This window comes from Setaria viridis, chromosome 6 (assembly GCF_005286985.2).
Source record: "Setaria viridis chromosome 6, Setaria_viridis_v4.0, whole genome shotgun sequence".
Classification (NCBI taxonomy): Eukaryota; Viridiplantae; Streptophyta; class Magnoliopsida; order Poales; family Poaceae; genus Setaria; species Setaria viridis.
Window position 1 is genome coordinate 21,445,087 of NC_048268.2, and position 13,066 is coordinate 21,458,152.

At 47.0% G+C, this 13,066-nt stretch overlaps 1 pseudogene; it reads left to right on the forward strand.

Annotated features, from left to right (window-relative positions):
* The first annotated feature begins 965 nt into the window (after positions 1–965).
* Positions 966–3,030, forward strand: LOC117861805 (uncharacterized; annotated as a pseudogene).
* Positions 3,031–13,066: the final 10,036 nt, after the last annotated feature.

Genomic DNA, 13,066 nt, shown 5'->3' on the forward strand with positions numbered 1-13,066 from the left:
GCAATCTTTTTGCTTGTAGTGGGTTATGGTACTAAGATGAGGATGATTCGTAGCTCATATGGATGATCACTTGAGCCAATCTGCCATCACTTCAATGAGGTGCTGAGAGGTATTCTATCATTATGCCATGAATTTACCAAGCTTCCTAGTCCATCAGCTGTACAACCTGAGGATTCCAAGTGGAAGTGGTTTGAAGATTGCCTTGGAGCATTAGATGGTACACACATTGACGTTTTTGTACCTTTGGCTGACCAAGGGAGGTATAGGAATAGGAAGCAACAGATTACCACCAATGTTTTGGGGGTTTGTGATTGTCACATGAAATTTGTTTACGTCTTAGCGGGATGGGAAGGATCGGCTTCATATTCACATGTGCTAGGTGATGCAATGTCTTGGGACGATGCATTTGTTATTCTAAGTGGGAAATACTATCTAGTAGATGCTGGATACACTAATGGACCAGACTTTCTTGCTCCATATCGATCCACTCGCTACCACTTGAATGAGTGGGCTGCTCAAGGGCATAACCTATCCACTGCCAAAGAACTATTCAATTTGCGCCATTCAACTGCTAGAAATGTGATAGAGAGAACATGTGGGCTATTGAAGATGAGGTGGGCTATACTAAGAAGCAACTCATATTTTGACTTACAAAATCAGGTATTCCGTAGTTAGTAACCTAGCTTGAAATTCACCTTTGAATGACCCTTGCATGTAATTCATTTCTACTAAATTCTTGCAGATTAGGATCATTAATGCTTGCTACATATTGCACAACTTTATAATTGATAGGCAGAGAGATATGGATGACTTACTTATACGCCAAGTAGATCAAGTAATATATGTTGAACCTCGTGAAGTTCAAAGTGAAGTGGGTATGATTACCAATGTTCAATCATCAAATGAATGGAGCAAGTTTAGGGATACCAAAGCTAACCAAATGTTTGCTGATTACCAAGCAAGACATGGTCAATGTATGATAAATTATATTATCAATGCATGCTCAAATTTATGATAAAGAATATTTTTTGTAGATTTGGTGTTGCTCCTTAATATTTTACTGATAATATTTGTGAATTTTTTTCCTGTAGGATATGGAGAAGGGCAAGAAGTCAGGCTCGGGTAGGGGTTACATTTCTTGGAATGATGACATGGATAAGGCTCTTCTTGACACATTTGTGCAGTACTATAACAAAGGTGACAGATGCCAAAATGGGTGGAAATCTCATGTCTATACAACTGCTACCAAGAATGTCCGAGAAAAGTGTAATGTGGATATCACAAAAGACAACATCATGTCAAGGAACAAGACCTTTGACAAGCACTACACTATCATCAATGGTATGCTGGAATCAATTGGATTTGGTTAGGATTGGAACAAAAACAAAATATCTGTTGATAGTGATTCTGTATGGGAAGAATATGTGGCGGTAAGTTTGAAAAACCACTGTTTTACTTGCTTAATTTGCTTCTCTTTACCTAGCGGATAAAAAGAACTGATTGCATAGCACAGAAGCACCGGACGTAATAATATGCATCCTTGCTTCATAGGACAGAGTCTTGGAGATGCAACGTACAAGTAATAGGACTTTGAGGATAGGAGTTGTTTGATCCATTCGTGGTATTTCAAACTTGTGATAATATGCAAATCAGATGCTAGCATGTTTCCTGCAAGTATTTTTTTCTTCTCCTTTTTTTCGCCTGATGAGCTATAATGAATCATGTATTTCCTACTTCTCTATGAAGATAGCCTGACAAGTTGTTATGTGTTTAATATGAAAAATGCACTAGCTCAAAAGATCCTGACAAATGATAATTGAGTACTATCAGTTATAGCATTTGTTGCCAGTTCTACAAAAGGAGCCATGGATGTGTTTCAATTTGTAGATATTCATTGTGCAAAATGTGACTAGAGTTGCTAGTAGGTGTACACATTATATAAAGATATGTCTTTCTATTAAATGGCTTGACTGTAAATCTGTTCTGATTATTTGGATATTCCTTTGATTCTTTCTTCTACTTGTAAAGCCGAACAGTGACAAATTGATGCGGTATACTAGTGCCTGAATCCTAATGCTGTTTTAAAGAGCTTGAAATTGTTCCAATTCAATTGGATTCTTGATAACTTGCCTGAATCGATAACTGGTCTGTGTTTACAGTGACAACTGATAACAGTGACAATTTAATTTGTTCCAAGTGTCTAAGCTCTGTGTTTACCATCGCCCTTATGTGTATTTCTAGCAGTAGAAGCCATGCAAAAGTTCCTGTATTTGTAAACTGGTCTGTATGTGAACTACAATGATTGTGCTTCTGTTTGGGTTCAGTACATACTTGCTCTACACTTGTTTTCTAACCAAGCACAACATTTGTTTTCTGTAGAAAAACAAAGAAGCTACTGGGTACAGGCACAAGACTGTCTTGTACTGGGACTTAATTAGCTTGGTGTTTGGCAAAGACCATGCTACCGGCGAAGCGCCAAAGACTGCAGCTGAGAGCTCAAAAGACATGAGTAAGGAAAATCTTAGTAACAAAGAGCTCACATCATCGGCAACTTTAGGGAGTTTAAAGAGGCAACGGTTAGGTGACTCTTTTACCTCTATGATGGCTGAAAAATGGACAAATTCACTGAAGCACTCAAGGAGGAAGCACCTAAAGAAATTCTAAACACACTGAATGAGGTAGAAGGATTGGATGAAGACACTTTGTTGGACCTATTTGATATCCTGACTGGTGATGCACGCAAGTATGAGTCTTTGTTGGTGCTTCCGGTGAAGATGAGGAAGAGGTGGCTACTGAAACAACTGTTGACGCCAGATTTTGACACGAGTAAAATCGGCGTTAGAAGAGGAAGAAATTAGAAGATGCGGCGAGACATAGGGGCGACGACTGGAAATCGGTCGATTAGTGCTACAGTCAAGGATCGGCCAATTGGTGCTACAGTCGAGGATCGGTCGATCGACCTTTGGAGCTCCGCCTCGCCCGACCCCTGAGGTCTGGGATCGGATGCGCCCGACCCTCCAAGGGGGGATCTCCGCCTCGCCCGACCCCTGAGGTCTGGGATCGGATGCGCCCGACCCTCCAAGGGAGGATCTCCGCCTCGCCCGACCTTAGGTCCTAGGGTCGGAGTAGTCTGAGCCCTCTACACATGGGTCCTAATCGGTTGTTCCTTACCGATGAGGTGAATAGAAATCGGCTGATTAGGAGGCTGGAATAATTGGGCCGGTGTGGGCCTAAGGAGGATTACGAAGATGAAGAGGGAATCAGCCCATGAAGAGCGCGATAATCGACCTAGTACGAATCGTACTTGTAAATATTCGTTTTCTATTTAAATTTAGGGATAGAGTTCTAGTCGGATAAGAAGTCGGTTGTAACAGGCTATAAATAGCCACCCTTGTAGATCTGTAATCATCATCAACTCAATACAACAAACTACTATTTCCTCATACTTACTTTCAAGCCGGCGACTTCGCCAATACTTTTCTCTTTTCACGAGTTCGTACGGGTTGGCGGGGCTGCATCAACTTGACCTCCGGCCGATCTTGTAAGTTCCGCTTATCGAATAATTTCTAAGCTTTTAACTTCGGGCGCATCGCTGTCGTTTCGTTCAGACTTATTCATCAGTTATCGATATTTACCAGAATTTTAGGTTTTACCTGTTGTTCTGGTTTTATCACTAGTTATCCATCTAGGAATCGGCAATTTCGGCTTTTCTTGTATTTCGTCATTTGATCTATTTATTTCACACATAGCCGATTAGATCTGTTCCTAGTGTTGTTACTGTAGCGTTGTTTAGATTACTCCAGTGGTTTTCTTTATCGATGTTGCTTGGTAATCGGTCGCATTGTAACCGATTTCCTCATTGTAGCAAATCGGCCGATTCGCTGATAAGCTTTCTCGAGATCGAAACTTTAGCCGATCGCTACCTCTGGGATTTGACACGTTTCTCTCCGTGCCAATCAACAGGTCAGATTGGCTGGCACGCCGCGTGAACCGCACTAGGGCGATCACCCGAACAGGAGCTAAGCAGATTCTCCTGGGTCGTGTGTCCGACGCTGGGGATTCGATCAGTCGATTTCTAGCGCCAACACACTTTTGGCACGCCCAGTGGGACCAATACAACCGCCACCATGTCGAAAGCTGCTGAAGTCTCAGAAGATAACGTCATCGAAGTGACAGAAGCAGACCTCAGGGACGATCAGAGGGAAGAATTGGAGAAGCAGATGGCATATTACTGGAAGGCATGTCTGCAATCCTTCAGTCGCACCAGGAGCGGAGAAACTGTCAAAAAGACTCCGTTCCCAACTCCACGCCAGTCACAATCACCGAGGACTCGGACAAGATGTCCGAGATGGTTCAACAATCTATTTATCAAGCCTTCATTGATCAATCCCCAGTGATTTCTAATATAGTATACAATGCTGTCATCAGCTCCTTAGCTAGCGGCGTATCTCAAGGGTACCAGGGGCCGGCATATGCTCCACCAATTACGACTCCAAACAGGACTTATTCAAATGCACCTTATTCGGCTTCTCAGCCAACCCAAATTCCAGTTGGAGGTTCTGGCGTTTCCTTATCATCGATCCCTGTGGGGTCTAATGGCGCGCAATATCTCCAGTCACGTCCCATTCAGTTGTCCTCCGCGCAGTTTCCTCCTTTGAATCCGGCGCCTTGGGGGGCACCATCAGTGACGGCCGCCCAGGATCAACCAGCCAGCCATGGAAGTCCTCAACTCCAGGCATCTTTCTAGGCGGCTGTTAGGCCAATCATGCCATAGTATCAGCCTGTCACGACAGAGATGAGCAGGGCGGTAGAAACAACAGAAGTACTTCGGGGCGTTGCGCCGCTCGTACTGTATGACAAAGCGGGCGCCTCAATCAGATAGCCAACCCTGACTACGCAGCCGGCTATGACACATCAGACGCCGCACGCTTTCACTCATCATCAAGCCTTCCCGCCGCCAGTATACCAGCACGTACCAGTTCCCCAGCCGACGGTACACCAGCAACAACCAGACTGGTCGGCACGCATAGCGGAGGTGATTCAAGAGCAATTCGGCTTAAAACCGAAGGTGCAGACCTACACATACAAGACACCATACCCGCCTACATACAACTCGCTGCCATTTCCCCATCGCTATAAAGTTCCTGATTTCACTAAGTTTTCGGGACTAGACGACACCTCAACTGTGGAACACGTGAACAGATTCATCATCCAATGCGGGGAAGCAGCGGCGCAGGATGCTCTACGGGTGCGCCTTTTCTCGTCATCCCTGTTGGGATCAGCCTTTCAGTGGTTCACTACATTACCGCCCAACTCGATAATTACGTGGGTTGATCTGGAAAGACAGTTTCACAAATACTTCTACGCCGGGATACATGAAATGAAGCTGTCCGATTTAACCAGCCTCAGGTAGAGAAGCGACGAGCCGATATCCTCATATGTACAGAGGTTCAGGGAGATCAGGAATAAATGCTACTCCCTGGCCCTGACTGATGCACAATTGGCCGATATAGCCTTCCAAGGTCTCCTACCTCATATCACAGAAAAATACGCCTCACAGGAGTTTGAGAGCTTAAGCCAAATCATCCACCGATTATCTGGTCAAGAAGTACGCCCTTTCAATCCACGAAGGAACTTCCAGAAGAAGGTGGCATACTTAGAAGAGGTTGAAACCGAAGAAGACACAGAGATCGGTCTTGCGGAATGGGTTAAAGGGAAAACGCCGATATCATGTCCATTCGGAAAGGAGCCGGAAACATTCGGATTTGACACATCAAAGGCTGATAAAATCTTCGATCTTCTCCTCCAGGAAGGACAGATCAAACTCTCGTCGTACCATACAATTCCGTCTGCCGAACAGCTAAAGAAGATGAAATATTGCAAGTGGCATAACGCCACCTCCCATGATACGAATCAATGCAAAATCTTCCGGCAGCAGATACAGTCGGCCATCGAGCAAGGCAGACTCAAATTTGAAGTTCCAACAAAACCAGCCAAGCCGATGAAGATCGACCAGCACCCCTTCCCCACCAACATGGTTGACACAGGAAAGAATTCGCTCCAAACCAAGGTGCTAACGTCCGAATCGGCTAAAAAGAGCGGTGCCGTGGACCCCAGAAATCAAGCGGCGCCCGAAGACGTCAAGGGGAAACGACGGATGGAGGATGATGACGACGGATCGGGAGAACCACGCAGGCCCATTACTTCCCAATTTCTGCTCAACAAATATCAACGGCAACATGAACGTTCAAGATCCCGGGAAGAGGCGATGCAACGACATGAAGATCATTGGCGATGCCCGTTCTTCATCCACTATTGGGAAAGCAACCTCAGGTTGCCATCGGCCGATAATTTCCCTGAATGCAATGGCCCGTATCGTGACAATCGGCCGTTCAGAAGGTCTCGCTCCAGAGATGGGAAATCAGAGCCGATCAGCAGGAACTGGCGCAACCAAGAAGACCGGCGCCCTCCAGTACGTGATCGGATGGGGGGCAGAAGTGACCGATATGACTGGTCGGAAGGCAGGCGCGAGCGAAATGATAGTCCGGGGGGCAGATTTGATCGACATGACCGGCCAGAAAACAAGGTTAGTGTCCACAGTCGACTTGAAGAAATGGCCAATGCTCGGGTATCAGACGAGAGTCCTTTAGGACGTGAACCAGAATGGGAACGCGCCAGGGCACAGACCAAACCAGTAAACCCCAGGTGGTGCCCTGATGGATTGACCAAATCTCAAAAAAGAAGAATCCAACGTCTCCACCAGTGGGAACAGTAGGAAGAAGAACAACGGCATACGACGGACAAGAAAAACGGCAGGTCTCAGGTCTGGCACCCCAAGAGAGGCGACAGGGGAGACGACGAATCGGCAGCCGACATCGGCATGGTTTTCATACTGCCGATGGAGTTCATGACTCCTGCCGACCGACAGAACATGTCGGCAATAGAAGAACAGATGGCACAATTGGCTTTGGAACCAATGACAGCCATGTTCGAGAAGCCCGAAGATGACAAGCGACAACACCTGAAGGTGTTGTTTCTTAAAGGGCATGTCAACGGCCGACCCATCACCAGATTACTGGTAGACGGAGGAGCTGCAGTTAACATCATGCCGTACGCCATGTTCCGGAAGCTAGGAAAGAGCGATGACGACCTGACCAGGACAGATATGATGCTCAAGGACTTTGAAGGCAACGTATCCCCCGCTCGCGGCGCTCTCTGCGTCGACCTCACCATCGGCAGTAAGACCCTTCCTACTACTTTCTTTATCATTAATGGCAAGGGGTCCTACAACATGCTACTCAGCCGAGACTGGATACATGCAAATTGCTGTATCCCATCTACAATGCATCAATGCCTCATCCAATGGGTCGACGACAAAATCGAGGTGGTCACCGCCGATTCCGCATACAGCGTCGCGGCAGCCGACACGCAGCAGTGGAGCTGCGAGAACGTCAAGTGCATATCCGGGAGAATATGGGACACTGATTTCTTGAAGGTGTTCGATTTTGGCCTGCAGCCGATCCGAGCAGTCGGCTCCGAAGACTCAGACTAAATGGATCAGTTCGCCCGAGAAGATGGGAAGCTGGGACACGGATTCACGTCGGCCGATTCATTAGAAATGATAGACTTAGGCGATGGCACCAAACCAAGGCCGACATATATTAGTGCAAATTTGGATCCGGAATACAAATGTAAATTGACAAATTTATTAAGAGAATTTAAGGATTGCTTTGCTTGGGAATACCAGGAGATGCCCGGATTAGACCGATCTATTGTTGAGCATCGGTTACCCATAAAGCCGGGGTATCAGCCGTATCAACAGCCTGCACGGTGGTGTAATCCTAAAATCCTACCAGATATAAAGGCCGAAATAACACGGCTAATCGAAGCGAAATTTATTCGGCAATGCCATTATGCCGAATGGATCTCCAACATTGTTCCAGTTTACAAGAAGAACGGAAAGGTACGCGTATGCGTCGATTTCAGGAATCTCAATCAGGCCACACCAATGGACGGATACCCCATGCCGACGGCCGATGTGCTGATAGACGCCGCCGCAGGACACAAGGTTATTAGTTTTATGGATGGAAATGCTGGATACAATCAGATACTAATGGCCGAAGAAGACATATCGAAAACGGCCTTCAGATGCCCAGGTCACCTTGGTTTATTCGAGTGGGTGGTAATGACTTTCGGTTTAAAGAACGCCGGCGCTACATATCAGCGAGCCATGAATTACATATTTCACAAACTTATCGGCATACTGGTGGAAATTTACATCGACGATAACGTAGTCAAATCAAAAGGACACCAGGAGCATCTGGCCGATTTGCGACAGGTACTGGAGTGCACGAAGAAACATGGGCTGAAGATGAACCCGAATAAGTGTGCCTTCGGTGTATCCGCCGGACAATTCTTAGGATTCATGGTTCATGAGCGGGGAATAGAGATCAACTGGAAGACCATAGCGGCCATCAATAAGGTCGTGGCCCCACAGAATAAAACTGAATTGCAATCTCTAATCGGTAAAGTGAATTTCATCAGAAGATTCATATCTAATACGTCTGGATGTATCCAAGCCTTCACACCATTGTTAAAGCTGAAACCCGACCAAGAGTTCATATGGGGAGAAGAGCAACGCAAGGCATTGGAAGATATCAAGCAGTACTTGATCTCACCACCAGTATTGGTCCCACCTCAAACTGGTAAGCCGTTTAAACTATACTTATCAGCCGATGAACGAGCTATCGGGTCGGCTCTGGTCCAGGAGTTCGAGGGAAAGGAACGGGTAATATATTATGTCAGTAGAAGGCTTTTGGACGCCGAAACAAGGTATCCCCCAGTAGAGCGTCTATGCCTATGTCTATACTTCTCATGCACCAAACTCCGGCACTATCTGCTATCAGCAGAATGTGTGGTCGTGTGCAAAGACGACGTGGTAAAATACATGCTATCATTGCCGATTTTGAAGGGACGAATCGAAAAGTGGATCTTAGCTTTATCAGAATTCGATCTTCGATACGAATCGGCAAAGGCCGTTAAGGGACAGGTCATGGCCGATTTCGTTGCCCATCACTGTGGACCAGAGGCTACCTTCGTGGAAACAGTACCTTGGACCTTATACTTTGATGGATCATCATGTGGGGCCGGATCAGGAATCGGCATCGTCCTCATATCGCCTCGGGGGGCAAGCTATGATTTCTCTCTGCCGATAGAAGCATCCGCCACTAACAATCAAGCAGAGTACCCAGCTGTGCTGAAGGGGATACAATTATTAAGGGAAGTCAAGGCTAATTCTGTCGAAATTTTTGGGGATTCCATGCTTATCGTGGATCAATTAATGGGGAGGTCCGAATGCAAGGACGATGTGTTAAGGATTTATTACGAAGATTGCCTGCAGCTTCTGAAAGAATTCAAGTCTACGGTTATTGAGCACATCCCAAGGAATCACAACGAGGATGCCAACAAGCTCGCCCAACATGCATCTGGGTATCGGCCGATTCAAGGCTCTATGGCTCTAGAGCTCGCGGCCAATGACTGGCGAAAAGAGATCGCCGATTACCTGAGGGATCCATCTAAAAAAGTAGATCGGCAGGTACGATTTCATGCTACCAAATATGTGTTACTAGAAGATGACTTGTTCTACCGAACAATTGATGGCGTCCTACTCAAGTGTCTAGGAACGGAGGAGGCGAAGACTCTGATGGGAGAAATCCACGAAGGAGTGTGTGGAGCCCACCAGTCGGCACATAAGATGAAATGGATGATTAGGAATAATGGGTACTACAGGCCGACGATCCTTGAAGATTGCTTCAAATATTATAAAGGATGCCAGGATTGTCAGAAATACGGGAATGTCCAACGTGCGCCCGCATCGGCCATGAATCCCATTATCAAACCATGCCCGTTCAGAGGTTGGGGAATAGACCTCATCGGCCAAATCTATCCTCCGTCAAGGAAAGGGCACAAATTGATTCTGGTAGCCACAGATTATTTCACCAAATGGGTGGAGGTGATTCCACTAAAGGCCGTAACATCGGCCACTATGGTTGACTTTGTAAGGGACCATATCGTCTACCATTTCGGCATTCCCCAGACTATCACGACCAATCAAGGAACGATGTTTACGTCAGGAGAATTCGAAGAGTTCACGGCCGATATGGGAATCAAATTATTAAACTCCTCTCCGTACTATGCCCAAGCTAACGGTCAGGCCGAATCTTCCAACAAAGGGATAATAAAGTTAATCAAGAGGAAGATAGAAGAACAGCAGAAAAAATGGCATTTATGTCTGACCGAAGCCCTATGGGCATACAGGATGGCTTGCCACGGGGCCACCAAGATGTCCCCTTATCAGTTGGTGTATGGTCACGAGGCGGTACTACCATGGGAATTGAGGACAGGGTCGAGACGCACTTCACTCCAGGATCAGTTGGCGGCCGATGACTACTCCTCACTCATGAAAAGGGAACTTGATGACTTGGCTGGCAAACGATTGAGAGCTTTGATAAGTATTGAAGAAAACAAGAAGAAAGTGGCCAGATGGTATGATAAGAAGGTCAAAGTTAAGCAGTTCTCTCCTGGAGACCTGGTATGGAAGTTAGTGCTGCCGATCGGATCAAAAGATCCTAAATTCAGTAAGTGGTCCCCCACGTGGGAAGGGCCATATAAAATCGGCAGATGTGCTCCAGGAAACGCTTATATTCTGGAAACGATCGAAGGAGAAGAGTTTACTAGGGCTTTGAATGGAAGGTACTTGAAAAGGTACTACCCCAGTATATGGGTCGGGGCATAAGGATCAGTCATGACAAACAAACACACAGCCGATACAAAAAGAATCGTCTAAAGAGAAAACATAATCATCCAAATCGGCCGATATATTATTCGGTACGGATGATGGATTACACGGCCGACATGGTACAAGTCGCCCTTAGAACAAAAAATAATTAATCACGTCTCTTCTTAAGCTCTCTCTCAACCCGACCTAGTTCTATCAGAAGGCGTATGTGCCGTTCTTCTATCTCTTTCATCGCGGCTTCCGCTTCAACTTGACGGGGGAGAGGATGACTCTGGTCCATTGCCAGACGCGATGTTCCTGCCGCTGCATCTTCAAGGGCGATTTGACGGGGAAGCGTGTGACTGCTGTCTGCTTGAGGTCTCCTGTGGTCATTGCCATCAAGGAAGTCCCAGATCCGTCGGACGTCAGCAGGAATGTGCTCCTTGAGTTCTTCACGATGAGCCCTGATTAGATCCTTGTCTTCTGGTGACAATGGTTCGTCAGAGTACACGAGCCCGATGACCCACTCGAGTTCAGGACTAAGGCGCCACGGCTGGGAAAAGCAACAATATATATAGCCGTCGAAAATGTGATTCTTTTCAGGAGAATTAAACTGAGAAAGAGGACGATGGCAAATCTCTTACCTGAAGAAGACATGACTGCAAAGCGCGCCGACGGGAACAAGTCAGGGAAGATAAGGTCGAGTTAAACGGGTATTCTCAAAAAGGGGAACCTAGGCTGGTATTTATAAGCGAAGGAGGCGTGGATGTTTGGTAAGATGCGTCCCATCAGAAGTAAAAAGGTAATAAATAAGGGGGCGCCGCGGAGGACGGTCAAAGGAGGTATTAATATTCGTACAAAGATTGCCAGTGCTTTTACAGGTCGCCTAGAAGGGCGTTGATAGCCGCAATCGCTCGACGTCGGATCTGATCGGCCGATCCCGCGACTTCTAACATATGGCGGTGGAGTTTGAGAGCTTCATGAGCCAGGTGCTGCCTCTCCCGCTTCAGATCGGCGATGACGGAAGGAAGTTCCTGAAGCCTCTTCTCTTCGGCGGTTATTGCTTTGGTCACCTGCTCCATCTCCTTGGCAAGTTCTGCTCTTCGGCGTTTAAGGCAATCTATCGTGCCGATGATTCCAGGGCGAGAATCTTCCAGAAAGTGAATCCGTTGATGCACCTCTTGAGCTTGACGCTTGTACAGATCTTCTTCTTCACGAGTCTTGGTCAGCTTGGCGCGATCGGCCATGTGGCGCAGGGCCCTAAAGACCGGAATCCGCATTGACTCGATATACGTGGCCGGCGCCAAGGCTTCTTTCGCCTCTTCTGGTACTCACCCGCTGACGTCACCAAAAAGCTGCTGAATCGGCGAGGCGTCTTCTACCAATCGGCCGATGTCCTCTTGAAGAAGGGATCGTATGCTCTCAAGCTTGGCACGGACGTCGTCAGGAACGGAGCTCCAAGTGACCTGACGGGAAGCGACTTCCTCATCATCAGAGAGGGTGACCGTGAACGAGAAAAGGCTATTGTTGGGGGTGTCCTGTTCCTAGAAAATCGTAAATCAAAAAGAAGACAAGTCAGCCGATGGTGATAGGAAATCGGCCGGTTAAGGGTGGGAAATCTCATACCTCCTTAAAACGGATTTCTTCAAGCTGCGTTTGAGAAACCGTTACCCTCGACTCAAGGGCTGGTGCCATTGGCTCATCAGAAGAAGATTCTACAATAATTGGCGCTTTCCTTGGGCCAACTTCTCGAAGGATGACCAATGGTTGATTAGGCGGGGCACTTGATGTACCGGTGACCTGTGTCAAAATTTAATAAGAACATCATCCAAATACTAGAAGAATGGGCTGAAGGATAGTATACCTCGGTAGATGGAAGCGCTGGCGTTTCACCGACCGCTTGGGCTACTGCCGATTGCTGGGGGTCCACGAGGGTGATTTGTGCAGTCTAATATAAGAAGAGTCAGTATAAGAGATGGCGGTCAGAAAGATCGAATCACAAGTTTACCTGCATGGCCTCTACCAGTAATGACGCAGCGGCTGCTCCGGCTTCTGTGGCAACTTGAATGTCGACTTCTCCAGCAGTTGGAAGGGGCGGCGCGACCGAAGTTTCTGCCGATGTAATCATAGGAGGATCGGCCGATTCTATACGAGCTCGCACTCGGCGACTGGCCTTCTTGACAACCTTCTTCTGCGACTGCTTCGCTCGACTGGCAATAACGTCCACGGAAGGGGCATGGTAGCCGATAAGGGGGAAGGTGGTATATGGATAACGGTCCTCTATCGGCC